Below are 26,773 nucleotides of genomic sequence, written 5' to 3'. Positions count from 1 at the left end.
TTCTAAAACAAGCTATACACTTTTAAGGTGGTCAGTTTGTTTTGTGTAACATAAAAAATAATTGTCATTCTACAAAAACCAGCTTGACCACCAAAGATCGAAGCACATTTATAGTCTTGACCGATACAGTCTACAAGGGCTAGGGTTGCAAGGGTTGGAAAATTGTGGGTCAATTTCCAGAAACTTTCCAAAAATCCCTGGAATATAAAAAAATCCTGGAAAGTTTCCAAAATTTCTGGAATATTTCCTAAATTTACTAGAAATTTTCCACCTTTTTCAAACTGTAACCATGGCTACAGCAGGTCTTCCAACTGGCAGACCATAGCCATACATTTTACCATTTGGTGAGACTCTTCAGACAACTTGACTTTTCTAGTGGATCCAACTGACCAAGACAGTAATTCTGGTCCAGTTAGTATGAACTCATTGTGGAAGTAGTAGCACACCAGCATCCTTTACTGAGATTAGCATACAAGAGATGTGCTGGTGAAGTAATACTGGTTTTTCTCTGTAGGGCATTTCTAGGAAGAGTTAGTTCTTATGTCTTCTATTTTATTATGAAGGAATTTTTACAGCTCCTTCAGGATGAAGACTGCACTTGATAGATACATAACTCATTTATCTTAACCTGAAGGGATTTCTATAGCTATCAACCAAATTATAACAATTATCTCTAATATGGTTTTCATAGATGTGTGTCTCTGTGTGCTTGTGCATAATTTACTAATTACAAAAAGCCTTTCAGTTTGGCTTCACCAATTTTTGACGTATATGTGTGTGTATGTAGCAACAGTATGTATTGATTGTTTGAGACACACATAGCCTATGGCAGGAAAACCCCACTAGCTTATACCCCCATATACCACCCCCCACATCCCACCCGCACACCCGCCCTAGCCCCATCTCCCCTCCGAGATGTCCTCACCTTCCACACATGCTCTCAGCTTGTCCACTGTGACAGCATAGTGCTGATGACGTCTTCTTTCTCTTTCCATAGACATCTCCAGCTCCCTTTCCCCATACCCCCCAGCAGTAGATAGATTCTCTCAGGTCCCCATGCCCTCTCAGTCTGAGAGTGAGAAACTGCGTCAGCCAGCTAATTCACACCAATCCCAGGTGAATGACCTCCTTCAGAGAACAGAGACAGAGATCAGTGTGTGTATGAGTGTGTGCGTCTTGATCAAGTACTCCTAGCAGATAAAAGTTGAGCACTGCAGTTGTTTTCGTACATGACTGGCATCCTAACATTCATCTTTATTCAACATTAAACACAAAATCACATTTTGACATTACAGCAGTGCTTTGAGGTGAAACAAATACCAAATTTATATAGAGACCCTGCCTCAAATGGCACCCTGATTGTGTATACGTGTGTATACTTGAAGGAGGACAGTGGGTACCATTTGGGACATGGCCGTTGATGTAAGAAAACCCTGCTGGAAATTCAGTTCCATGCCAGCTTAAGGTGGTCAAGCTGGTTTGTTGCTGAAATAAAATGGTCTACCAGAGGGGTGCAAAACTCTGCAGAGTTTAGTTCCAAGCCTGTTCCAACACATGTAGTTTTCAAATAAGCCTGAAGGACTTGATTTGCTGGATAAGATGTTTAATTAAGGTTAAAGCCAAACTCTGCAGTTCTGTGGACCTCCAGGGACTAAGTTTTGCACCCCTGGTCTACTATGTGTAACTTGCTTGGCTAAGATAGTCTTCCGAGTTGAAACCAGCTCCATTAAGGTGATGGTGCTTTTGTTAAATCACTTTTTCCCAATTCTGGTACTAGTGTACCCCTAATACTGCATAATTTGTTATGTCTCTGCAGTCCAACACACCTAATTTAACTCCAAGACCTAGTGTAAGATAAATGTGACAAACAAAATGCATATATTGGGGATACTCCAGGACTAGGGTTGAGAAATGCTGTGCTGAAAATCTAGACCGGTTTCGACCAACTTGGTCCTGCTTGAACAACTTGAAATCAGTTAGCATTAAACCCTGGTTTCCCTGCTGGTTTGAGAAACATGGCAACCGGCTTTCTGCAATTCCAAAGTAGTCTAACAGCTCTGACCAATTTGACCAAGATGCTTGAACCAGGTACATCAGTTGGAAGTCCAGCTGACAAACAGTCTATGCCAGCTCAGTGCAGCAAATGACCATGAATGATCAGTCAATCTAGAAACAATGTAAAATCAGCTATCATCAGAAGCTGGTGATTTTCCTGCAGGGAACTTGAAGTGGGGCAGGGTTTAAAAAATGATTCCCAGCAATATATGAGCACCAGCAGCCAGGATTGTGTCATCTCCCCTCACCAGCCTCTAGTCCAGTGTGCAGATACTTGACTAATGAACATTAACACTCTTTCATTAGAAGAATGGTCATTTATCTCATGTCCTCTCTCCCATTTCTCTCTCCCTCTCTCTTCCTCTTTCTTGCTGCCACATTTTCTTTCATGTTATCATCCCTTATGGCCTCCAACCAATTCCCCTTCTTTCTCTATCCTCCATATCTCCATTTGTCTTCTCATAAAATTTATCTTCTTTTTAATCCTATCACACCATCATTCTGTGCATTCTTGCTGTCCCCTCCTTGTTATTTCATCTCTCCCTCTCTTTCTCTCTCTTTCTCTTTCTTTCTCTCTCTTTATCCCACATATCCAGTCTTTGTATGTCCCGGGACTCTCTTAAGGGTGCAGGCAGCAAGTTTGCTGCAGGAGGCGGAGCATCAGTCGGGGGCATGGTGTAAGGATCCCCTCCAGTCTGGTGACCGTCTTTACGTCATGCCCTGGACTCCGTACCGCACAGACATGCTGTACGAGTATGCTTCATGGGAAGACTTCAAGCAGAATCGAGCCACGACCACTTACAAGTGAGTGAGGACCACAGCTTGGGTCTAGTACCAGTAACCAATCCCTGTGTACAATAAAGTAATAATTTTTCTTAGACTTTTCTTTACTAAACTTAGGTTTGGTAGCTTCTTTGTATATGCTTCTTGAGTTCTCAGGTAGGGTTCTTGAGTTTCTTCTTAAAGTTAAATAAAAGATTCTGCAGATTAGCATACTAATTCTAGGTATCACTTCTTGGCAGGTATATTAGAGTGTCAAATCCTGATTTAGTTTCTGATCATAATGTTTCTAAAATGTAGCAGAAATTACATGTATAGCAAGTTATCTCAAGTAACACACTCTTCTCCCACAGGCTGCCAAATCGTGTGGATGGAACAGGTTTTGTCGTGTATGATGGTGCTGTTTTTTACAACAAGGAACGCACACGCAATATTGTGAAATATGACTTGCGCACACGTATAAAGAGTGGAGAAGCCATAGTCAATAATGCAAACTATCATGACACCTCACCATACCGCTGGGGGGGCAAATCTGATATTGACCTCGCAGTCGATGAAAATGGCTTATGGGTCATCTACGCTACAGAAGCCAACAATGGACGACTTGTGGTCAGCCAGGTCAGTGTCATTGAAAAGTGCAGTTTAAAGCTATTGTGTTTCAGTTGAGATTGTATTTTATTTTTGGTTACATTTTAAGGATCTCAGTTTTCCAGAACCGTGGCATAATCAAGTTATTTTGGTGTATCATATGAACACAACCAAAATCCGAACCCTCTACTCTCGATCTCTTTTAGGTTAACCCCTACACTCTGCGCTTCGAGGGAACCTGGGAGACGAGCTTTGATAAGCGACTGGCATCCAATGCTTTTATGGCGTGTGGTGTTCTATATGCTGTCCGCTCTGTTTATCAGGATGACGACAGTGAAGCAGGTGGAGATCTGGTGCTGTATGCGTACAACACCAACCGAGCACGGGAAGAGCCCGTCCACATCCCATTCCCCAACCCCTACCAGTACGTGTCCTCTGTGGATTACAACCCACGAGACAATCAACTTTATGTCTGGAATAACTACAATGTGCTGCGCTACCCCCTAGAGTTTAGCCCACCGGATCCCACCGCTGGTAAGTGACAGAGAAAGAGCCAGATCAGCGGGAGGTGGAGGGTAACAGACAGTTTGATCTGTTAAGTGTCAACGTTCTGTTAGTGTTCCCCTCTGTGTCTTCAATACATTGTCTTTATGGTTTAATTAGCAATGGTCATTAGTGTTTTGTCAGATCAGAAAAAGATTTCTAATCAATTATTCATTCTCATCTTCTTGCCATGAACATTATCTGTCTGTCTCTCTCTCTCTCTCTCTCTTTCTCCTCCTGTATTTTGCTCTATCCGGTTCTCAGGGGGACTGTGTGAACGTATAATCATGCATTAAAGACTAGCAAATGCTCCTGCTGCTTTATTTATCTTCTTACCAACTTTCTCGTATTCCTTTTGCAAGACACATCAAACGTTTAGGTTTTCCTTTCTTCTGTTTCGTCTTCTTTTTTCATCTTGGTCAAACATCCGCCGACATTCTCGCTGACTCTGTAGGTGCTCTGAATCTGCTTCTCTGCCTCTTATGCTCTTGTTGCCTCAGTTTACATTTTCTTTGCATTCCCGTGTGTCTTTCTCTCTTGCTCTCAGGTCCCCTCGATCCCACTCAGATGAGCAGCAGCACCACCACTGCAGCTGGACCTGTCACTTCTAGCTCCATCCCCTCAACTATGCGACCTCTGCCCCCAACCGCTCACCCAATAGGGGCAATTAACAAGGCACCAGACCTGCGACCTATCACCGCCACTGTGCCAGTGACTCGCAGACCCCTGCGCGTCCCACCACAGGGTCCTGAGCTCCAAGTGTGCGAAGCCAGAGTAGCACGAGGGGTGCAGTGGCCTGCCACCCAGAGGGGGGAAACTGTAGACAGGCCGTGCCCTAAAGGATCACTAGGTGAGTGACGATGATGGTGTGACTTAAAAAAAAATGAATATATATATATATATATATTATAGACACTTTAAAATAATGATTTTGACTTGAGATATTAAATAAAAAATGTCCCGTCTACTGATACCTGCACAGATATCTACCGGGGTGTAAACATTATAGCAAACTGTGTCAGTGCTGCTTGACATTTTAGTGTGTTGCGCACTTGATTACAACATGATGTACTGGCAGAGGGAATCACAACTTTACAGGAAGGAAGGGTGCGTGATGTTTATGACATAAAGGTCACACAATGTTTGTTGAGACAGCTTTTCATAGCATTGTTTGTTGTGTCTACCTGTGTTGTGTATGTCACTGGGTTCATGTACACATTTATGTGTATACACCCATTTCTTTGTGTGGAGAGCTTGCTTCCTTTTCCTCCTCATCTCTATATTCTCTCCAGCTGGCACGTCCTCTTGGGAGTCATAGATAAAAGGCAGTCCTTTGCAAATGAAGGAGTGATCTTCAAACTCAGCATGGGTTAGCCCTGCAAAACTGCCGAATTAAAAAATGAGCCACTAGACAGTCTACGAACGACAACACCCCCCTCCCCCCATTTCTCCATACAACCGCCTCATCAAATGCCTCTTTCTTGTCGTGGGAGAAAAGCAATTCCTCCCTCTCTTAGCATCTCTCTCTCCCAGCCACTGACAAAACGTTGTCTTTCTTCTGTCACCTTTTTCTGTCACTGAAATGACAGACAAGTTAAATTAGCAGCGGCTTTAATTGGTGAATCCTGGCAGATCCTTCAAAGCCAATCTATTGTGGATGAAGGAGTGGAGAGGAGAGAAAAGCAGACAGCAGCTGAGAGAGAGAGAGTCTCCGTGTGGCTCTGATCTCGCTGGAGCTGTTGTAGTGCTGCTTCACTCCTCTATAGCTTTTCCTCTCTCTCTGTCACTCTTTTTCCCTCTCTTCTTTGGAGCTGTTTGCCGTTTGTTTGATCCCAGCATGCTGTCCTCTCTGTGAACTCGGGCTAACTAAACAGCCCAACATAACTGAAAATGAGGAGTGGCAGAAGGTGTCTTCCTCGAGGTGTTTTCTCAGCATTCAGGGGTGCTGGTGGGGTGGCTGTGCCTGGTGTGTGATCTTACACAAGCATGTGCAAGTGTGTGCAATTGCGTTCATGTGTCAGCAAACTCATTTCCACTGATAAAAAGTGTTTTTTTTTTTTTCGTGAAAGGTTTCAAAGTGAAGCTCTGAGCAGCCCTGTTCTTTCTTTCTTAATCTATATCACCCTAGATTTGAGAATAAATGTAGTCAGTTGTTTTTTGGTATATTTGCTAAGAATTAATTTTTTGTGTACTTGTGTTTATACTTGTAAATCAGGATTTAGTTTTCTCTAATGAAGTAAGGTAGGCCGTACCTCCATAGAAAATCTAAATCAGAAAAAAAAAAGAAAATGGAACATATTGTTCTGCAGTATTTTATGTATTAATGGACACTATTTAATATTCATATCCATTTAAAATATATATATTTATACACACACACATGTATTTTTATATAACATAACATGAGTTTATTTGCAAAAACAGATAACTGTTAAATGTAAAAAAATCATGTTTTTTTACACTGTATTTTGTCGTATTTTGTTTTATTTTAATAAATATATATATATATATATATATATATATATATTAGGGGTGTAACGATACGCGTATTCGTATTGAACCGTTCGGTACGAGGCTTTCGGTTCGGTACGCGGTACGCATTATGTACCGAACGGTTCGTTGGACTAATTAATTAAATTTGGAAAATAAAAAAGGTGTGTGAAATATAATGTTATGCGTTCAACAAGGTAGCCCAATAACCCAAACGACGTAACAGGCAATGCCCCTGACACCCCCGAAGAAAAAAAAACACCAACTTATATGTTTATGTTAGGCTACTCAGTCAGGCGCTCGCTCACTCAGTACGCGCTGAAGGCTCGGTACGGAGCCCCGCACGTCACCTGTAGGAGAGAAAAAACATCAATCCGTGGCGACGGTTTTGCAATCCGTCCCCTCAGTTTATAAACCGTGCTCATGAATTAATAAACTGTTCACTCGGTTTAACAAATCGTACCCAGGATTAACAAACCGTGCCCACGAATTCCCAGTCCGTGCGTTTAGATTGTGTAAACCGTACCCTCGGTTTTTGAATCCGTACCCACGAATTCATAATCCGTGCGCACGCTTTCGCAATCCGTTCCCTCGGATTTGAAAACTGACACGCATTTTACACTTAACAGTGAAACATGCATCTAACTCCGGCAGGTGGGGTGAGGTGGGTGGAGCTTAGTATAATAAAATCACAAAAATAAGTCTTCATGTTAAGAAAGAATTGTACACAAGCATTTCCAAAACTGTCCAAAGGTTATTTAAAAATAAAGCAATTCACAAATTATTTTATGACAAATATTTTTACTGTCTTGTACTCATTTATTTAGCCTACAAATTAAAATTATAAAAAATAACTTTATTTTTATTTGTATCATTATTATATATTATTAAACAGGTTATGCATAAGAATCTTTTATCCAAAATAACTTACAAAAGAGGAAAAAATTACTCCAGAGTCAGTCACAATGCCAGGTTTATTGCACAATAATAATCAAGTGCTATCATAGATTATCAGCAATTGAACAAGATTTTAATGCGCATCTTTCTTATTAAATCTTTGTATTCCACCTCGTACTACACTTGATAGAGAATCACTTAAGACACTTTGCTGTAAACCTATTCCACATAATAATATTCAATAAAACTGTATGTTAACACGTAGGAGTTTGCTGCATGAATCCGTGAGTACGGTTTACAAATCCGAGGGAACGGATTGCGAAAGCGTGCGCACGGATTATGAATTCGTGGGTACGGATTCAAAAACCGAGGGTACGGTTTACAAAATCTAAGTGCACGGATTGGAAATTCGTGGGCACGGTTTGTTAATCCGTGGGCACGATTTGTTAAATCGAGTGAACAGTTTATGAATTCGTGAGTACGGTTTATAAACTGAGGGGACGGATTGCAAAACCGTCGCCACGGATTGCTTTTTTTTCTCCTACAGGTGACGTCCCGGGCTCCGTATACGGACATCACCGCAGCGAATGGTGCATTTACGTTATAGCCGCGGATATGAGACCTTACTCTGTAGTGGAAAACGCAGGTTTTAAGAACATGCTTAATGTAATTGAGCCCCATTACAATATTCCTTCACGAGCCCATTTCAGACAGACCGTAATTCCTGCTTTGTTCCAAAAAACATAAGCCCAAATAGAGAACCAACTGAGTAAAAACACACTAAATATAAAGAGTTATAGAGTTCCATATAAAAAGAGTTACATCTTTGTATTTGTTCATAACCACTACAACAATATTACATTTAATTTTTAAAAAAACATTTATAAGGAGCTATTTTTGTTTTATACAGTATGCTGCTAAGAAAACACCATAGAAGATGGGTAAAGAATAGCTCCATCATTGTTCAATGTAAAAAAAAACACATACTTTGTTAGTTTTAATAAATAAAACATTTTTAAAAAAATCAAGGAAATTTATCTGCCAATTTTTTCTTTTTGCTGTATCTAAAACGTACCGAACCGTACCGAACCGAACCGTGACATCAGTGTATTGAACCGAACCGAACCGTGAATTTTGTGAACCGTTACACCCCTAATATATATATATATATATATATATATATATATATATATATATATATATATATATATATATATATATATATAATATTATATTATATTATATCAGTCAAAAGTTTTGTCAACTCTTGTGTTTTAATTTTGTCTTAATTTGTGCTTCTTCAAAGCCGCCTCACTTCGTCTTGATTACAGCATTAGTTATTCTCAACAATCTCAAGATGCATCCTGTGATGGTTATTAAAGAGTATTGAAGTTCGCAAGTAGTCTGGACATTTTTTTGGCTGTATTTCCTCCACAAAAAAAAGTAAAAAAATAAAGAAATATATGTAGTATGTTAACCCAATGATAAGAGTTCCCTTGCGTGAGTGGATTTTGTGTGTGTGTGTGTGTGTGTGTGCTGACTGTTAGTTATATATATAAACACACACACACACACACACACAAAAAACTTTAAAACCCCAGGTCACTTTCTGTCTGTCCATCCTAATATCTCGTCTTCTGTTTTCAGGCATTGCATCCTTTCAGTGCCTGTCTTCTCCTGTGCTGTGGAATCCTCGCGGCCCTGATCTAAGTAACTGCACCTCGCCGTGGGTCAACCAGGTGGCCCAGAAGGTGAGGCCACTAAAAAGTTGCTTTTTACTTACTCTGACCCTCTGTTCCCTGTCCTGCTCTGTCTGCTATCTCAGCTATTATCATTCCGGCCTCAGCTCACATTACCGCACGCAGGTCATTCTTTTGACATGATTTGGAACAAAATCTCTCTATTCTCTCTATTTCTAAGAGAGAGTTTAAAAGCATCTCAGGTTAAAGTCACACTGAACATACACATCAAGGACTGTTTGTTCTGATTTCCACATGTTTTACAAAACTTTTTTGTTTAACAAAGCAGTTTTTAGGCATCATATCACATTTTTCCACTGTCGTTAAACTTTTGACAGAAAAAGAGTTCAAATTATTATTTTAGTCTCCCTCTCTTTGATCCTTCAGAACAAGTGGACTTTAAGACTTTTCTATAAACTTTGTTTTTGCTAATGAGATTAGTTCCATGTTCTGTCTGATGCCTAATATAGTTTGTGCATCCCTTTATTCCAGTAACAAATCAGTAACAGTGACAGATTCACAGCATAGTCCAACTCAGACTGGAATGATCAGAGACTTGTTAAAAATAATTTCCAGCCCCTCTTTCCTAACAACCTTGGAAAGAATATTCAGGATTATGCAGAGTAGTTTTATTATTATCTTTATCTCTAAAAAAAAAAAAAAAACTGTCTGTCATCGTGTCACTGGTTAGCCTCTGGTCTGCCTGTGTGTTCATGTGTTTTGGAGGATGAGTTTGCTTTGGAAAGTGATTATGCAGGGAGGGTGAGATCTTGTGCTCTCAAAGCTAGGTTGCTATCATTAGCCTCTCCAAAATCGCTTATCCTACATTTAAGTTGTGATGATTGACATGGAGAGACCAACACAGCAACATTTTGACTTCTCGGACTACAAAGATTGTTGGAAATAGTTGAACCCTGTTGTTGGGGCTGTTGTTGACCGAAGTAATGTTGGCAATCACAGATGTAGAGTATTATCATCCTGAACTTATTAGCAGACCATGTTTTGTTTATTATTAACACATGCAGATTTAATATACACGTGGCTGTCACTATTGTAAATTACTGAACTCTTTCTTTATAGAACACAATTAGGACTCAGAAGAGAAATGTCAGCTGTAAAAGTCCTTAGAAAAATAGATGGTCTTCTTCAAAGGTTAACAAATCAAAAGACTCACATTAAATTAAAATGTTAGTTACAGAGTTGCCATTAATGTGTTTTTTGTGTTACATACTATTCATTGTTTCTGAACCACAAAGAGTGGTTACATCATAGCATACTTTGATGTACCTTTGAGTTCCTTAAACACAATGGACTGTTTTTTTTTTTCTTTTCTTTTCTTTTTTTCTCAAAACATTAAGTGACTTATTTGCTTCAGGGCAATTACAAGCTATGTGTCTGCTTTCAAATCAAGTGAGTAATTTTATCACGTTTCACGCTTTCTTTTTTCCCTTTTTTTTTTTTTGTAATAGCTTGATTTAGAGAGTCATTAAAGATTTGCTGTCTTTTGTCTGTGCGTCTAGCAGCATAAACCCAGAAACCCCAGCTCACACCCCCACAGCGCACAGCAGGGGATTGAGCTTTAGAGACCAGACTGTGTGTGTGTATTCACTGTGTAGATAAAAAGCGGAGAGAATGCTGCAAACATCGCTGCTGAGCTGGTGAACCACACGCAGGGCCGCATTCACGCCGGTGATGTCAGTTCCTCTGTCAGACTCATCGAGCAGCTATTGGATATATTAGACGCACAGCTGCAAGCACTCAGACCCGGGAATAAGGAATCGGCAGCCAGGAACTACAATAAGGTGACACATGCATGCACACACACACACACACACACACACACTCACACACATTTGCCCTTTAAACAAACCCTTCTTGCTTTGTTTTTTCTGCCACATCAGTGTGCACAGGAATACTCTCTAAACTCACAGCCTTGACATGAATCACATAAATCCAGATTCTGCATATCCCTTTTTTTTCTGACCGGTTGTAATTCTGGCTTACTTTATATTCTTGTTTATTTGTTAGTAGCTAATTTTATTGGCAAATGTTACAAATTGATGTGGGGGGGGGGTGGCATTTGATATTGACTTTAAAATCCGTTTGAATGGGCAAGAGTCTTCTTCATGTATGTGTTTATCTGAAAGTAGTCCCATTGTGTCTTGCAGTGGCAGAAGAGAGAGAGGACCTGCCGGGCTTATGTTCAGGTATTGTGCACTGTTATCTGTATGAGCTCATAGACACACTTCACCTCTCGTACTGTATCTCTTCTCATCCTCCGTGTCACTGTGCACACCTACCTGTGTTTGATTCCTATCCCGCAATCGACTGGGAGATTTTTATACAAAACATTATAGGAAGCCTGTATATGAAATGCATTATAAAGATATTAAAATACAGTCAGAATTTCCTTCAGTTTTCTGTAAGATGCTGTACATTTTAAAGTTTGGGGTCATTATATTTTTTAAAGAAAATGTAGACTTTAATTCAGCAAGGATGCATACATTTGATCAAATATGTAGCTAAATATTTCTATTTCAAATAAATGCTGTTCTTTCAAACTTGCTATTTATCAAAGAACCCTGAAGAAAATGCCACGATTAGTTGATTAGGACCGATTAGGACCAATTCTCATTATTAACTAACTATCACTTTTGCCCCAATAAACTTCCAGTTTGCTGCTTATTAATAATAAGGTAGTTGTTAATTAAGGGGTAGGATTAAGGAATCTAAAATATGATCATTATGGGATCTAGAATAAGGCGTGAATATGTGCTTTATAAGTACTAATAAATAATTAATATGCTAGTAATATGCATGCTAATAAGCAACTAGTCAATAGTGAGAATTGGTCCCTAAACTAAAGTGTTACCTAATTAATAATAATAAACGTTTCTTAACTGCTAAATCGTAATCATAAACTTTGCCATCAAGGGAATAAAAAATGTTTTAAATATATATATATTAAAATAAATAAATATGTATTATTTTATGATGTCTTTTAACATAGTACCATGAAGTATTATATTATAATATATTGGTGGTTACTTTTAATGAAAATAATGAATGCATTACAGTATAGCATTATGACTGCATTCATAATGCATAACATATGCAGGCATCATAGAAAGTGCCTTCCATAATTTTTAATGCATATGGCTACCTCAGATGAATTTTAACTGCAGCTGGTTTGTTTTGTGTGTGTGTGTGAGAGAGAGAGAGAAAGAGAGACTTCTAGCAATCTTGCCCAAGGCTTTCTTTTAGCGCTGTTGTCATTTATAATGGCCTATAAGATCTTGCTCCTTAGTAGAAAAACATTTCAAACGTTACGTAAAATTCACAAATGTGACATTCCCAGAGAGTCATATTTTCTGATCTTTGATGTCTAATGTAATTATGATGAAGTGTTTGTTTGTGCATGTGTGCGCAGGCGGTTGTGCAGACTGTGGATAATCTTTTGCGGGCCGAAGTTTTAGAGTCGTGGCAGGACATGAATAGCACGGAGCAGGCACACACCGCCACCATGCTATTGGACGTCATGGAGAAAGGAGCCTTCCTGTTGGCCAATAACATGTACAATAATCACTTTTCAGACCACGCTGCCAATGTCGGTGAGTTTGTGTTGACAAGAAACTAACTTGCTTTGTGTTCCTAGTAAAAATTAAGGTTTTTCACACTGATGCCATAGAAGATCTATTTAGGGTTCTCCACAGAACCACAGAGGGAAGTGTTCTTAAGAGAACCATCTTTTGTCCAATGAAAAGGTTTCATGGATGTTAAAGGTTGTTTATGGAACCATACACTCTAAAAATGCTAGGTTAAAAACAACCCAAGTTGGGCTAAATATGGGCAAACCCAGCGACTGGGTTTTGACCAAGCGGTTGGGTTAAATGTTTGACCAACCTGCTGGGTAGTTTTATTTAACTCAACTATTGTTTAAAAATGACTTTATGCCTGGCTTAAAATGAATCCAAAATAGGTTGGAAATTAAAAGTCAGACACTTTATTACTAGAAGCATAACTAATAATCAAAAGGTGAAAATGTATTATATATTATAAGTATTTAATAAATGTTTAGTATTTTATTATTTATTGAGCTTATCAATAAATGTTCATTTATTAAATATATTAAAACATATTAGTAATCCAACCTATTTGGGGTAAATTTTAAGCAAGAAATATAGTCATTTTTATACAAAGACAACTACCCAGCCAGTAAAAACAACAAAATCACTGGGTTTGTTCATATATAAACTTTGCTTAATTGTTATTTTTGATTTTACTTTATTTCTGTATTCAGCGTAACTTTGTTCGAAACTTGAATGTTTTTGAAATAAATCTCTTGATTAAGACATCTTGATAAGTCTTGTAATGATTAAAAATACAGTAAATATTGTGAAATGTTATAACAATTTCTAATAGCTGTTTCGTATTTGAATATATTTTAAAGAGTAATCCGTGCCTGTGATGACAAATTTTCAGTGTTTAAAACTGTGCTGCTGGCTATTTTTTGGAAACTGATACATTTTCGGAGGGAGTCTTTGATGAACTCAAAGTTCAAAAGGACAGCTTTTATTTGAAATATAACTATTTTTTTAACATTATACATGTCTTTGTTGTCACTTTTGATCAGTCTGATCAATTTGTGTCCTTGCTGAATAAAATTATTAATTTCTATCAAAAAAAAAGTATTACTGACTTTTTAATACTAGATTATAGTGTACAGAATACAAAATGTATCAAGTTTATAGTGCCCAGTAAAAATAGCCCATTGTAGCTTTTGACTACTACTTCAAAATGAGTAACTTTTATGGTAAGCTTTTGGGACTAAATTTTTTAGCTTTGTCATTATTGTTCAAACTCTCAAAGTGTGTGTTTTTGTGTGTCTTCAGATCTAGAGGTGCGTGTGTTGAACACAGAGACAGAGTCTCAGGATCTGTCGTTCCCTCAGAACGGTCCCAGTGACAGCAGCATCCAGCTTTCGGCCTCCACCTTCAAACAGTACAGCCGCAACGGTCAGTCACCGCTCGCTCTCTCTCTTCCTGCCCCTTCCATCTCGATCTGCGACTCGCCCCCGTGCAGTTTCACTGAAGCTTAGCCAAATTTCCACTTCAGTTTACCCGGTTATTGGTTGATAATAATAAACCTAATCAGATTAACAAAAGCGCTGAGACCATTTCTTCCCTGATGGTTTCTTAACGGCGCTCTTAATCGAACAGCCCGAGAGGCGACTAGATTACTATCATTTTCAGGCTGACAGAGCAATCTCAGCACTTTTTTCTTTTCTCCCCCTTCTCTCCTTCTGGTCCCCTCCATCTCTTAGCCATTTCTTACCCCTCCATCAGCTCTCCTCTCGCCATTCCCGCGTTTAGCCTTTTTTGAAGCCGCGTCGTCGTTCGCTGCTTCTCATCGGGGACAGGCTGGGCGGGGGAAGTGAGATTAGTATGATTGAAACAAACGCACATGAAATATTCATACAGAAGAAATGGAGTGAGTGAGTGCTGAAGGGATGAATGTTCCATTGCCCTCCATATTAAAATTCCTTCATCCCCCGATCACTCACCCACTCCCAGCGCAAATCATTTTAACCTTCACTCAAGTCACTCTACCGCTCCCTTTTTCCTCTTAGTTGTTATTCATATCCTTCCGCCACTCAGTAACTCTCTCCTTCTTTCTTGTGCTGTGTTTCTCTGTACAGGCCAGGTAAAAGTGGTCTTTGTGCTTTATAAGAACCTGGGTTCGTTCCTGTCCACTGAAAACGCCACAGTGAAGATGGAAATGGAGGCGGGGCCTGGTGGGCGGGGCCTGGCAGTGAATTCACACGTCATCGCAGCGTCGATCAATAAAGAGTCCAGTCGTGTGTTTCTGACTGAGCCGGTGGTGTTCACACTTAGACATTTACAGGTACATAAAACCCTCACAGGCACACACACATTTCTGTGTTAATGATCTTTTTTTTTCACATTTATGATTATTTTAATATGCCTCACTTCACCTAAAATCATCTTTCGTCAGAACTCAGTACTTCATGCAGACTACTGTTCACTATTGTAAAAGCATTTACATTTTTACAATTCAAATAAATGTTGTTATTTTGAAGTATGCATTCATCCAAGAAAACTGTTTTCAACATACAAAGCGTTTCAGATGAATCTGAAGGATCATGTGAGACTGAAGACTGGTGCTGAAAAATCAGCTTTGCCTCGAAGGAATAAATAACATTTAAATGTATATTCAATTATTAAACTTATTTTAAATTGTAATAATGTTTCACAATGTTATTTCATGTATGTATATGTCTCAAATAAATGCAGCCTTTCTTCCACAAACCTTAAAAAAGTCTTACAAGACTGAAACTTTTAATATATAAATATATACATGATCGTCAAGCATTAAACAGCATATAAATCTAAACTTCATAATGTTACCAAAAGACATGTTGATCCAGTATGAAAGCTATTCCATTTTTTTAACAGATCTAGACATAGTCTTTTACAAAAGCAGAATTTATTTGGTTTCAAAAAGTTGCTTTTTTCATGAAACTTTACACTTCATATTCAAGTGTTATTAAAAAAGCTTGAATAAAACGTTTTGTTGATGTTGTTATTGTTGTTGCAGAGGCTCGGTTTGTTCAAATATTCATAAAATAAAATATTGTGGGGGAGATTAAACATCTGTGAAAATTATTCTAAAAAATGCACGCAGTTGGTTGACAACTTAAAAAAAAAAAAAAACACACTGACGAGGAAAGATTTAAGTGGCTAGCAACACGACAAAAAGGCTCTTCATTTTATACATGTGTTTTGCAAATTACCGTTATTTTGTCAACACTGCAAGCAGAATATCTAGTTTGAGACCATCATCCTGTAATGTCAATACATTCATCAGTGTGACTGCTACAGTACACGTGTCTACATATTTAGAATGAATATTTGCTCTGACAGATCTGCACACGTTTGTGAGCAAATGGAAGCAGCAGGAAATTGCATGTGCCCCTTAAACCTGAACTCTTCTAGACATGTTGAACAGACGAATCCAAACAGAAAACAGTTTGTCACTTCTGTAACATGTCACACTACTCAAGAATCAATGAGAGATTTATTGTTTATAATTCAATCTATTTGTGCTGCCTTTGCAGTGCAGAAAATGCTATTTCAGACAATACAGTGAAAATCAATTTGTAAGTGCTGGATGGTCCCTGTACATGACTCCTAAACATAAAACATTATGAGTGAAAGCCAATCTTTTCAGGTCTCTCTGTTGGTTCCTCTTTGCAGCTGGAGAATCATTTCAGCCCAAACTGTTCATTCTGGAACTACTCCGAGCGGTCGATGACGGGCCAGTGGTCATCTCAGGGCTGCAGGCTGATGGAAACCAACAGCACACACACAACTTGTTCTTGTAGCCATCTAACCAACTTCGCCGTGCTAATGGTACACCACGAACCTGATGTAAGACAGATTCCTTCTTTACATTCATCACCTGCTTGTAAACAATCTGAATATCGCTCTCATGCACATAAACACCTTTTTTGTTTGCTCACAGTCTTTAAGACAAACACACATATCTGTACACATAAGAGCAACATACACAAACAAACAGCAATTTCAGCTTGACATTTACTGGATTTTCATAAGTCACTCTCCCTTAGGCAGCCTATCTGTTTAGACCATTTCCCTTATCCATCTCTCGGTCTCTCTCAGTATCCAGGCAGGATGCACGAGTTGATCCTCTTTGTGATCACATGGGTGGGTATCGTCATTTCGCTGGTGTGTCTCGCCATCTGTATCTCCACCTTCTGCTTCCTGCGAGGCCTGCAGACCGACCGCAACACCATCCACAAAAACCTGTGCATCAACCTCTTCATCGCCGAGCTCCTCTTCCTCATCGGCATCGACAAGACGCAGTACCACGTGAGTGGATTCGGGATCTGTATTAAGGGCAGAATGCACTGGGAATGAATTTCACCCGCTGATTGTAGTGTTTACGTGCACCCACTGATAGAACATGCTGTCTGCATTGTTTTAGCATCCGATTAACTGAAGGAATTAAATGCAAACTGCATTAAGTGCAGTTCATTTGCATTCATTTGCATGCCACAGTTCTGATGAGTGCTTGTTCTGAGTGCTCGGTTGTGGAGGATGCAGCAGACTACCACAATCTGACGTACTTTACTGAGGTTTCACTCCCAGTTTTCTTACTCTCTGATTTAAATGAATACTTTCATTCAGCAAGGATCTATTCAAATAACCAAAAGGGACATTAAAGAATGTCAATTTAAGACTGAAAATCCTGAAAACGCAACACAGCTGTTTTTAACATTGCTAGTAATAATAAACATTAAAAAAAATCTTAATGACTCCAAACTAAGTGAATGGTAATGTATATAAAACAATACATTTCAGAAACACAAACATTCCCCTTGTAGCATGTTATTCACAAGATGGAACATTTTCGGAGCTAGTGAAAACACTTTCACTCTGACTTTCAAAAAAAATTGCCTCCAGGCAGCATTATGCAACTCTGCCGTATTATATGTTGATTATGCATTTACTGTGCATTTAACCAGCTGTTCCTCTATCTGTTGATTCTATGGGGTGTTGTTTTCACTTTGAAGCTAGCAACATTAATTAGATGAGTTTTAAGGTTATTGTTTTAAAAGCTACAATTGTTGATTGTCAGCCGTTCCGAAAATCCCAGCAATAGGCCGTTTCGCACTGTGAGATCTCTGTTGTCATTAGTATCAGACCGTATGACAGTAAAAACAAGGAGATTCATTTTCAGTGCTTCTGTTGGTTTTTGATTTGATGGTCATAGGGGAAGCCACACTGCAGGACTATGCCTCAAAATTTCATTGACAGAACCTCACTGAAGGTTGTTGATAGTTGATAGTAATGGTCATTAATCGGTTGTCTGCAAATATGTTAAACTAGCAATGTAATACTACAGATATTGGCCTAGGATCAAAGGATTTTCTAAATTTGTCTCATATGGGCAAATTGTGGCCAAAATAGTACAGTGGATACCCGGCTTATAGTGTTTATTTTTTTTATTTTTTATTTTTTTTCTGTACTCCTGCTTTAACTGGAGTGTCATGTCTTGTCAGGGATGGGGTCATCTTTTTTGTTTTGGTGGGCCAATTAAAACAGTACCCACTTCTGAGGAGAAGAACAACCAATTAAAATATTGAATACTGAAATCATACCCTAAATGATCAGCTCTGCTATGTTTTCTGATTCAAGAGTATCTGAATGCAGAATCAATTTATCATACAGTACAGCGATCTTCAGAAATGAAAATTAGCATTGGCACATTTTAAAATGATTAGGATATTGTGACTTATTAGTTTCATGATCATAAAAATTGTGATGCCTTTCACATCAGTCTATTGACATTGAAAGTTCCCTGTTGAAAGCAGTGGTGTCATCTGATTGGCTCTTCCAGAGATCAGGCTGCATTAATATGATGGTTATCAAAATCATTTCACAAGGTGCCATAGTTGATACAATGAGCTTTTTTTCAGAAGAAGAATTCGTAGATAGATTATGTTTGCATGTGTTTTTTTTTTTTTCAGTAGATATAGTTTTTTATGAGGCGCTTAAAAAGTAAATGATAAATCCATGAGCAGATCTGTATCTTCTGCTTTGCAGGGGCGTAGAAACAATATGTAAAGTGTGGGGGCTGCATTATGAATTTCATCAGCCTGTCTTTGCAAGTATGATTGCCAAGTTGCTGTGGATACATTTATACAAGATAGGATTTGAAAGCTTAAAAACCAAACTTTCCAGAAAAGTCAGTCACTCTAAAATATACACAAGTCATAAAAATGTCATTATTAAATCGAAAACTTAGTTGCAACAACTACAAATATAAAAATATATTATTATTTTTATTTTTTATCGAAGACTACTTCAATTCTGTTGTTCGCTTCTTCTCTATTAAGAATTTTACTTCAGCCCACAAACTGTGCAAGCACGACTTGAGTCATGCATATTAATAATGTTATGTGACGTTCGCACTAAGTGATTTGCTGAAAGGTGGATGTTTTTAGGTGAGTGCACTTGCAATAGTGGCATCGCTGTTTGCCTCCTGCGCATTCTTTCAACCAGTCGATTGGCAGATGCTTCTGCTGGGAGTCCTTTTATGTGCCGGCTACATTTTCTTTTTCTTCACACTGCAGCCCAGCAAAATAAATCACTTTTAAATGTGATTACCATCTGAAAATAGAGAGGGGATGCATTTATTATGTTTTTTAAAGTGTTGGAGGACAGAGTTTTATGCTAAAAGTCACTTAAAACAGCATGTAATTCACATCAGAGGGTCTTAGAAATAAGTGCTTCTGGACTAAAATAAAGTGAAATGTGGATCAGACTTAATGGGATAGTCACCCCAAAAATGACTGAACATGAAAGAAGATATTTTTAAGAATTGGTTTGGTTCCCATTGACTTCCATTGTATTCTTTGTGCAAAACGTAGAAGTCAGTCATTAAACCTGTTTTCGCTACTCACATTCCTCCAAATATCTTCTTCTTTGTTCCACAGAAGAATGAAAGGCACACAGGAGTTAAAAAAATAAAAATAAAAAAACACGAAGGGGAGTAAATTATCATTTTAGGATGGACTGTTCTTTTTATGTTCATAGTCACTATGCACTATACTTTGTCATATATTTTTTACTCACTAACCCCCTTTTCCCTCTATTTTGTCCAAATACAGATTGCATGCCCCATTTTTGCGGGCCTGCTGCATTTCTTCTTCCTGGCTGCATTCTCCTGGATGTGTCTGGAGGGAATCCAGCTGTATCTGATGATGGTGGAAGTCTTTGAGAGTGAATATTCCCGAAAGAAATACTACTACCTGTGCGGCTATTGTTTTCCCGCCCTGGTGGTGGGCATCTCGGCAGCCATTGACTATCGCAGCTACGGGACTAAGAAAGCGTACGTGTGAAGCAGTCTATTCGCACTCGGCCGTACAAGGGCCATTGGTTTTTGAGCAGGGGACGCGACCCCCTCTTTAAACCATTTGTTTCATTTAAATGGATTCCAGCAAAATGGCTCTCTGGGAGTTGAAATTCCATATAGTGCAGTATCATCTTTCCCTAGGAAACATACACTGGTATTATGTAGTTTGGAGTTCAGTTGGATGATTGGCTGCTGACATGTGATCCTAGCCTAACCAAGGTCATCATGTGAATTATAAATGAAGTCAGTTAAAGATGTTGCAAGCACCTTTTTTTTGGAATAGCATGCATAAATCTGACAGATCCTGTCCTGATAATTCACTTTACAAGAACACGTCAATGCTGAATCACACATTATTTTTAACTTTACATCAGAAAATAATCTTATGTAGGGTTTTCATGGTCATTGAAACCTTGGAAATAATAGGGAGTATATAAGCTACTAAATAAGATCTTAAAAAGCTGCAAATATGCTCAAAGTAATATTGATGATAATTTTTATTTATTTATTTTAAAATCTTGTCTATTCGCAAAATATGTTTAAAAAGTTATTTAAGTCCATCATTCAAAAGTGTGGGAGCCCTAATTTTACCTCTTTGTGTTTGCTAATATTGGGTTGGCTGTCATTACTTTGAGGGGGCGGGTTTTGTTTAGAAGGCGTGGTCTAATTTATTGCCTGGCGGAAGTTTAAAAAAAATGCTTACAGTACCTTTAACTGAGCTGATTACTGCTTGTGTGAGTGTGTGTCGCTCTACGTGTTAGTGTGCACGCGGGTGTGTGGGTCTGTGTTTATGTGTGTGCGACTGTGGAAAAATAGCACAGCTGCAGACTTTTGAATGTTGACTACAGTGCAGAAAATGAGACGCTGACTCAGTGCACTAATGATTAAAAACTGAGCTTAACCTTCAACTAGACTTTTATTGCTCTTTTATTAGCTTGTTTTTATGCCAAAAAAATGCATCGGCATCTTGATAGCAATAATATTTTAAGATGTCTTGCAATTATTTAAGCATTCGATGATCAATAATGTGCTACTTCATAAAATATGATTTTGCCTGTAATAAAGTGATCATTCTTTAAACAGTGAAAATGTTACTGATGAAGTTATCGTGTGTGTGTTTTGTGTGTAGGTGCTGGTTGAGGGTGGATAACTACTTCATCTGGAGTTTTATCGGCCCTGTGTCCTTCATTATCATGGTATTGTTCTCTCCAAACACTCTCTGCTTTGCTCAGAGTTTGTTCCCCTTTTTTCTCTCTCTGAAAAGTGCTGCGCTAGTCATATCAAACAAAGCACTTTTGTTCACCTATGGATCTGTTGCTGCTGACGACTATGTTTTGGCTGTAATATGCTTTATATGAGTGTGGAGCTTAGATTAGGTTTAGATATGGGAACTTGCTGACATTTTCGTAATTACAATATATTTTACTAATGTGTTAGCCCTGTTTTTGTTTTTATTAGTTTTTGAGAAAAACCTTTTTTTCTTACTTGCACTGGATCTCTTATCCAACACAAACTGAGTGAATTTCTGTGTAAATGTTGTATCACCATCCTCATGTAAATTGTTGCATTTAATTTCAGCTATTTAAGATAGAACGATTTCACGAACAATTTACACTGAAATTCTGCTTGTGCTTTATGAATGAGGCTCATTGTTAGAAAGGAAGTCGTGGTTTAAATGGTCTTTCCAGTGTAGACATTTTCTAAAGGGCTGGTCCTTTTTATAATAGGCTTTAATTTGTGTCACAATGACTTGGAAGTTTTGGCCTTTAAATTACATTTTTCTTTTTGGTGTTACCTTTGACCTTTAGTTGAACCTGGTGTTCCTCATGATAACACTTCACAAGATGGTCCGTAACTCATCCGCCCTCAAACCTGACTCCAGCCGCCTGGACAACATCAAGTGAGAGTCTTCCACTGCAAAAATTCACATTATTGTCACATTATATATGAACTTTTTGTTGTATGTGTATACATTGTGAATGTATGCATGTTCTCCCTCAGGTCCTGGGCTCTGGGGGCTATTGCACTGCTCTTCCTCTTGGGTCTGACCTGGGCCTTCGGCCTCCTCTTCATCAATGAGAACACCATCATCATGGCGTATCTTTTCACCACTTTTAATGCCTTCCAGGGCATGTTCATCTTCATCTTCCACTGTGCTCTGCAGAAAAAGGTCAGTGCCATTAATGTTTCATACCCAGATACTACTTTGGGGACACATTGGCTGCAAAATTTCCTCAGAAGTTATCTAAATATGGAAAAAGACAAAAATGGTGGTGTCATCACCGGTTAAAACAAGTTAAAATGCTCTTTTAGGAATACCTTTGGGTTAGGATTTAGCTGTGATATTATTAGATTTATAATTAGCTTTATTTTGAGGTGAAGGATGTAATTTCTGCAGGACTATTGAATACTGCATACAAAAGAAAAATACTAAATGTTTTCAAACAGGGTTTCAAGCACCATTGGTTGAGCCCTGTGTTGGGGAAGCTACTTCCTGTATAAAGCAGTTAAACAGTAGTCAAGCTATCTGAGCTATTAACAAAAAGTAGTTAAATGCATTAAGATTTCAGAAGAATTATTAAATGTATATGTTCATGCTGATATATATATATATATATATATATATATATATATATATATATATATATATATATAGATATATATATATTTATATATATATATATATATATATATATATCTATATATATATATATATATATATATATATATTTTTTTTTTTTTTATTTTTTTTTTTTTTTTTTTACATTTAATATACCTATTGTTAGGCATAAATAAATTGTTACTGTAAAATAAACAGTTATTTTGTGTCACATACCAACATTAGTAGCTTAAGTAAGGAAATTACACTCCTTGTAAAAAAAAAAGTGTACTTAATTATATTAAATGCCCAACTGTATTGTACTTAAAAGTGTTCTTTAAAAAAAAATTACTTGCAGATAATATAATAAAGTACAAGGCCACTTAAGTTTACTTTAAGAAAGACACTTTCATGACTAGAAAAATGCCACATTTCTAATAATTTCAATTGAAATGTTTTGCATGTACACTTATTTTGATGTGTTGACTAACATACTAAAGCATGTATAAAGTACTTGAATATTTATGTTTTAAATGTACTTAAAATTGCATTAAATATTTAAAATTGCAACTTTATCATTATAAATGTGTAATTAAAAATGCATGACGTACGAGTTACAAGAGAAATTACATTAAAGCATATTTTAAATTATAAATGCTTGTCAGTACTGATACTGTACAGCAGTACATTTTAACCATGTTTCAAAGACAATAATAGTAATTTTGAAGTTGCATAGTGTATTTAAGACATTGTTAAAAGGGTCAAAAAGTACTTTAAAGTTCAGCTAATTGTGTTTAATATTAATTTAAACTGTAATACATTTATATTGTATTGCCGTTAGAATGCAGTTAAGTGTTTTTTTGTTTTTTATTATTGTTTCATTTAGATGGTTTCATTTATAGTTTGATTAGCCTTATTACCTACATTAACTGAACATGTGTAGTGTGCTTAAGTGTAAATGCTATGTGTTTAAGGTGCATAAGGAGTACAGCAAGTGCCTGCGTCATTCGTACTGCTGCAGTCGCACCTCCACTACAAGCTCTCATGGATCGCTGAAGAATTCTGCCCTTCGTACCAACAATCGCTACTACACTGGCAGCCAGGCACGTCATGCAGCGGTACACAGACAGGTGACACTCATGCACACTGACAGCATCGCTATTTATAGACTGCTGTTGTATTCCATATACCAATTCACCCCACTCACCTGTTTCAGAGTCGAATTCGTCGTATGTGGAACGACACGGTGCGAAAGCAGACAGAGTCGTCCTTCATGGCTGGGGACATCAACAGCACTCCCACTCTCAACCGTGGTGAGACCCTCCTTCTGCCTTAAAATATCCCAGCATGCACCAGAGTCCATTTTCACCTATGTGTACAGTATGTGTATAAAATGGCATTTTTTTTTCAACTGAAGTCCCGTTTCAGAAATCAAGTCCACTCAGTGGCCATATTTTCAGCTATTTCAGGCCGCAATACTATCAAGTCCTATCTACTTGAAATGCTGAATTCTCAAAAACTGCTGGTTCAATTCACATTTAAACATTTTAGCATTAGCAGTAAAAGCTGAAAATATGAATTGTCTCATCAATGTCGTTTCTTGCATTCAAATAGCTTTAAAAAGCACAGTTCGGTCCAGCCAATTCACATGTGAAATGTCAAGGACAATGACTGTCTCTTTGGGAAACAAAGCTTCTGTGACTTTACCGATCGGCGAATGGCGCTTATATTTATAAGGCACAACTAATTTCACCATATTGCTTGTTGCACTTTCTCCCATTCATATTAATATGTGTGAACCATCTTGTTATGTATACAGTCTTTGGGTTCTCTTATAGTATTAGTAATGTTTTTCTGTGCAGCAGATGTAGTTTTTTATTACTTCTCTCAGAATTAAATGGGCTATATGTTATTCTTTTCACATGTGAAATGAGAAACAGTGCTCAAAACAGACTGCAGGTTTTGATGTTGTGATCAATTTTATATTTTTCTGCCTATATTTTTTCATTAACAGCTTCTTTTCAAAGCCTACATTACATTAAGACATATTCACTAATAATCAATGCTGAAATGCATCACCCAGACTTCTTAAGTGTTTAGTTACTGCTCTTCCTTATTTTATTTTTTTTCACTGATTTTCCCATGTTTAAATTAGTTTAATTAAAATCTTTACTTCCTCATTACATGAAAATGTTTGTTTAGACCAGTGCAGTAGTATTGCATGTACTATTATAACATAAATTAATATTTAAAAAATGTTCTAAATTAGTTGATATATATATATATATATATATATATATATATATATATATATATATATATATATATATATATATATATATATATATATATATTTTTTTTTTTTTCAGTTTAAGTTATGGTCACTTAATTACTTAAACTTATACTTATTATATTTCAGTTAAGTGCCAAGGCAACCTTTTTTTGAGTTTTGTTCATTTCAGTTACACAAAATAATTGTTGTTTTAGTTTGTCACTAAAAACAACTTGGTTTTTGCAGATTTCATTTTTTTAAATGCATTTTTACTTCAGAAAAAGGCATGTGTTCATAGTACACTGAACTTTCGAACAGATATTTGGTTCTTCATGATCTGACCTTTTTTTAAATGTCCAGCACATGGACTGTAAGGGGACACTAAGTGATAGTTAATAGAGAGGCAGGCTGTTTCCATCAGCGGATCTGAAGTGTGGCGTCACCACCGTTCTGATCATCCCTGGGATCAATGTTTGTGGGAGGAGAGGGGGGCGACGACAGAGAAGCTACAGCTAAATCAACCGCCACTCTTTATGCTAATTCTATCCATTTTGTTTTTAATGAAGTGATTAGCCACCGAATGAACGGGGGGTAATTACTCTAATTGAGGAGAATGACAGTAGCGTCCTCACTGCAGTGTGCCGATTGTTGCTTTCCGGGGACTTTAATCAAGGCAAGAGAACGAAAGTACGAGACAGAAAGGCAGATCTAAACCATATAGCGGCAAAAAAAAAAAAAAGAGAAGAATAGATTCCGGAGAGGGGAAACGGCAGGGTTTTTTGCCGCGGGAGGAAAGTTTTTGGATGTTACAAGAGTGAATGGCAGTCAGAAGTAGAGATGGAGGGTAATGAAAGGGCGCGTGTATGTGCACACCGCTGTTTTTATCAGATTCATCTCCTATCGCTCTCATTTCCCACTTCACCGCCGTGTGAAGTCTTTTCTGTGCTTCCAAGAGCCGCTGTCGTACCTCCACCTCCCTCCCGCTGGCCTAGATTCCCCTCACATTTTACACATGACATTCCAGTGAGATATTTACAGGAATTAAAGGAATATTCAAAGGTTCAATACAAGTGAAGCTCTATTGATAGTATTTGTAGTTTAATGTTTATTAAAACAGAACATAGTTTTGACTTTGTCCTGAAGCGTTTAGCAGAATAAATCTGAAGACAATCGAAATGTTCTCCAATTTCTCAACGTTAGGCAATCCGAGATGTAGATATGTTTGTTGTTGTTGTTTTTCCTCATCATAACAGATTTGGAGAAATTTACCAGTGGATCCTCTGCAGTGAATGGGTGCCGTCAGAGTCCAAAACTGAAGTAATCGCAATAATCCACAAGTAATCCTCATGACTCCAGTCCATCAATTGCATGTTTGTAATAAATGAATTCCCCATTAAAACATTTTTGACTTCAAACTATTGCTTCTGGCTAAGAATACAAGTACTCTATCCAAAATATTGCTTTCTCCAGTGAAAATGTTGTCATCTGAATCAGGAGAGAAATATGCACAGATCAAGTGCCATTTACAAGCCAAAACAATTCAGAACAAATATGTTGGTAGATTTTGATGTGAGAGGACAACAGGAGATTCACTATTTTTTTGTAACTTTTTTAGTGGAAGAATATTTTTTATGAATTGTGGAATAGTAATTTGGCTAGAAGTGACACTTTAAAGATTTGTTTCTTTAACTGTAAAAATATATAAATAAATACATTTATGCTCTGAAATTGCTTGTAATTTTCACAATTAATTACCAAGAAATGTCAGGTAAAGCAATTAATTCAAAGTAAAATTTTGAAGTAGAACGACTGAAATTGTACTCTGATAATTTTCTTATTTGTATTTAC

General features: G+C 37.6%; 1 pseudogene; it reads left to right on the top strand.

Moving 5' to 3' along the window:
• LOC113067696 (adhesion G protein-coupled receptor L1-like) overlaps nucleotides 1-26,773 on the top strand; it is a 163,012-nt pseudogene that overhangs the window by 124,069 nt on the left and 12,170 nt on the right.

Source organism: Carassius auratus, linkage group LG28B, assembly GCF_003368295.1.
Source record: "Carassius auratus strain Wakin linkage group LG28B, ASM336829v1, whole genome shotgun sequence".
Lineage (NCBI taxonomy): Eukaryota > Metazoa > Chordata > Actinopteri > Cypriniformes > Cyprinidae > Carassius > Carassius auratus.
This window is presented reverse-complemented; position numbering and strand designations above follow the sequence as displayed.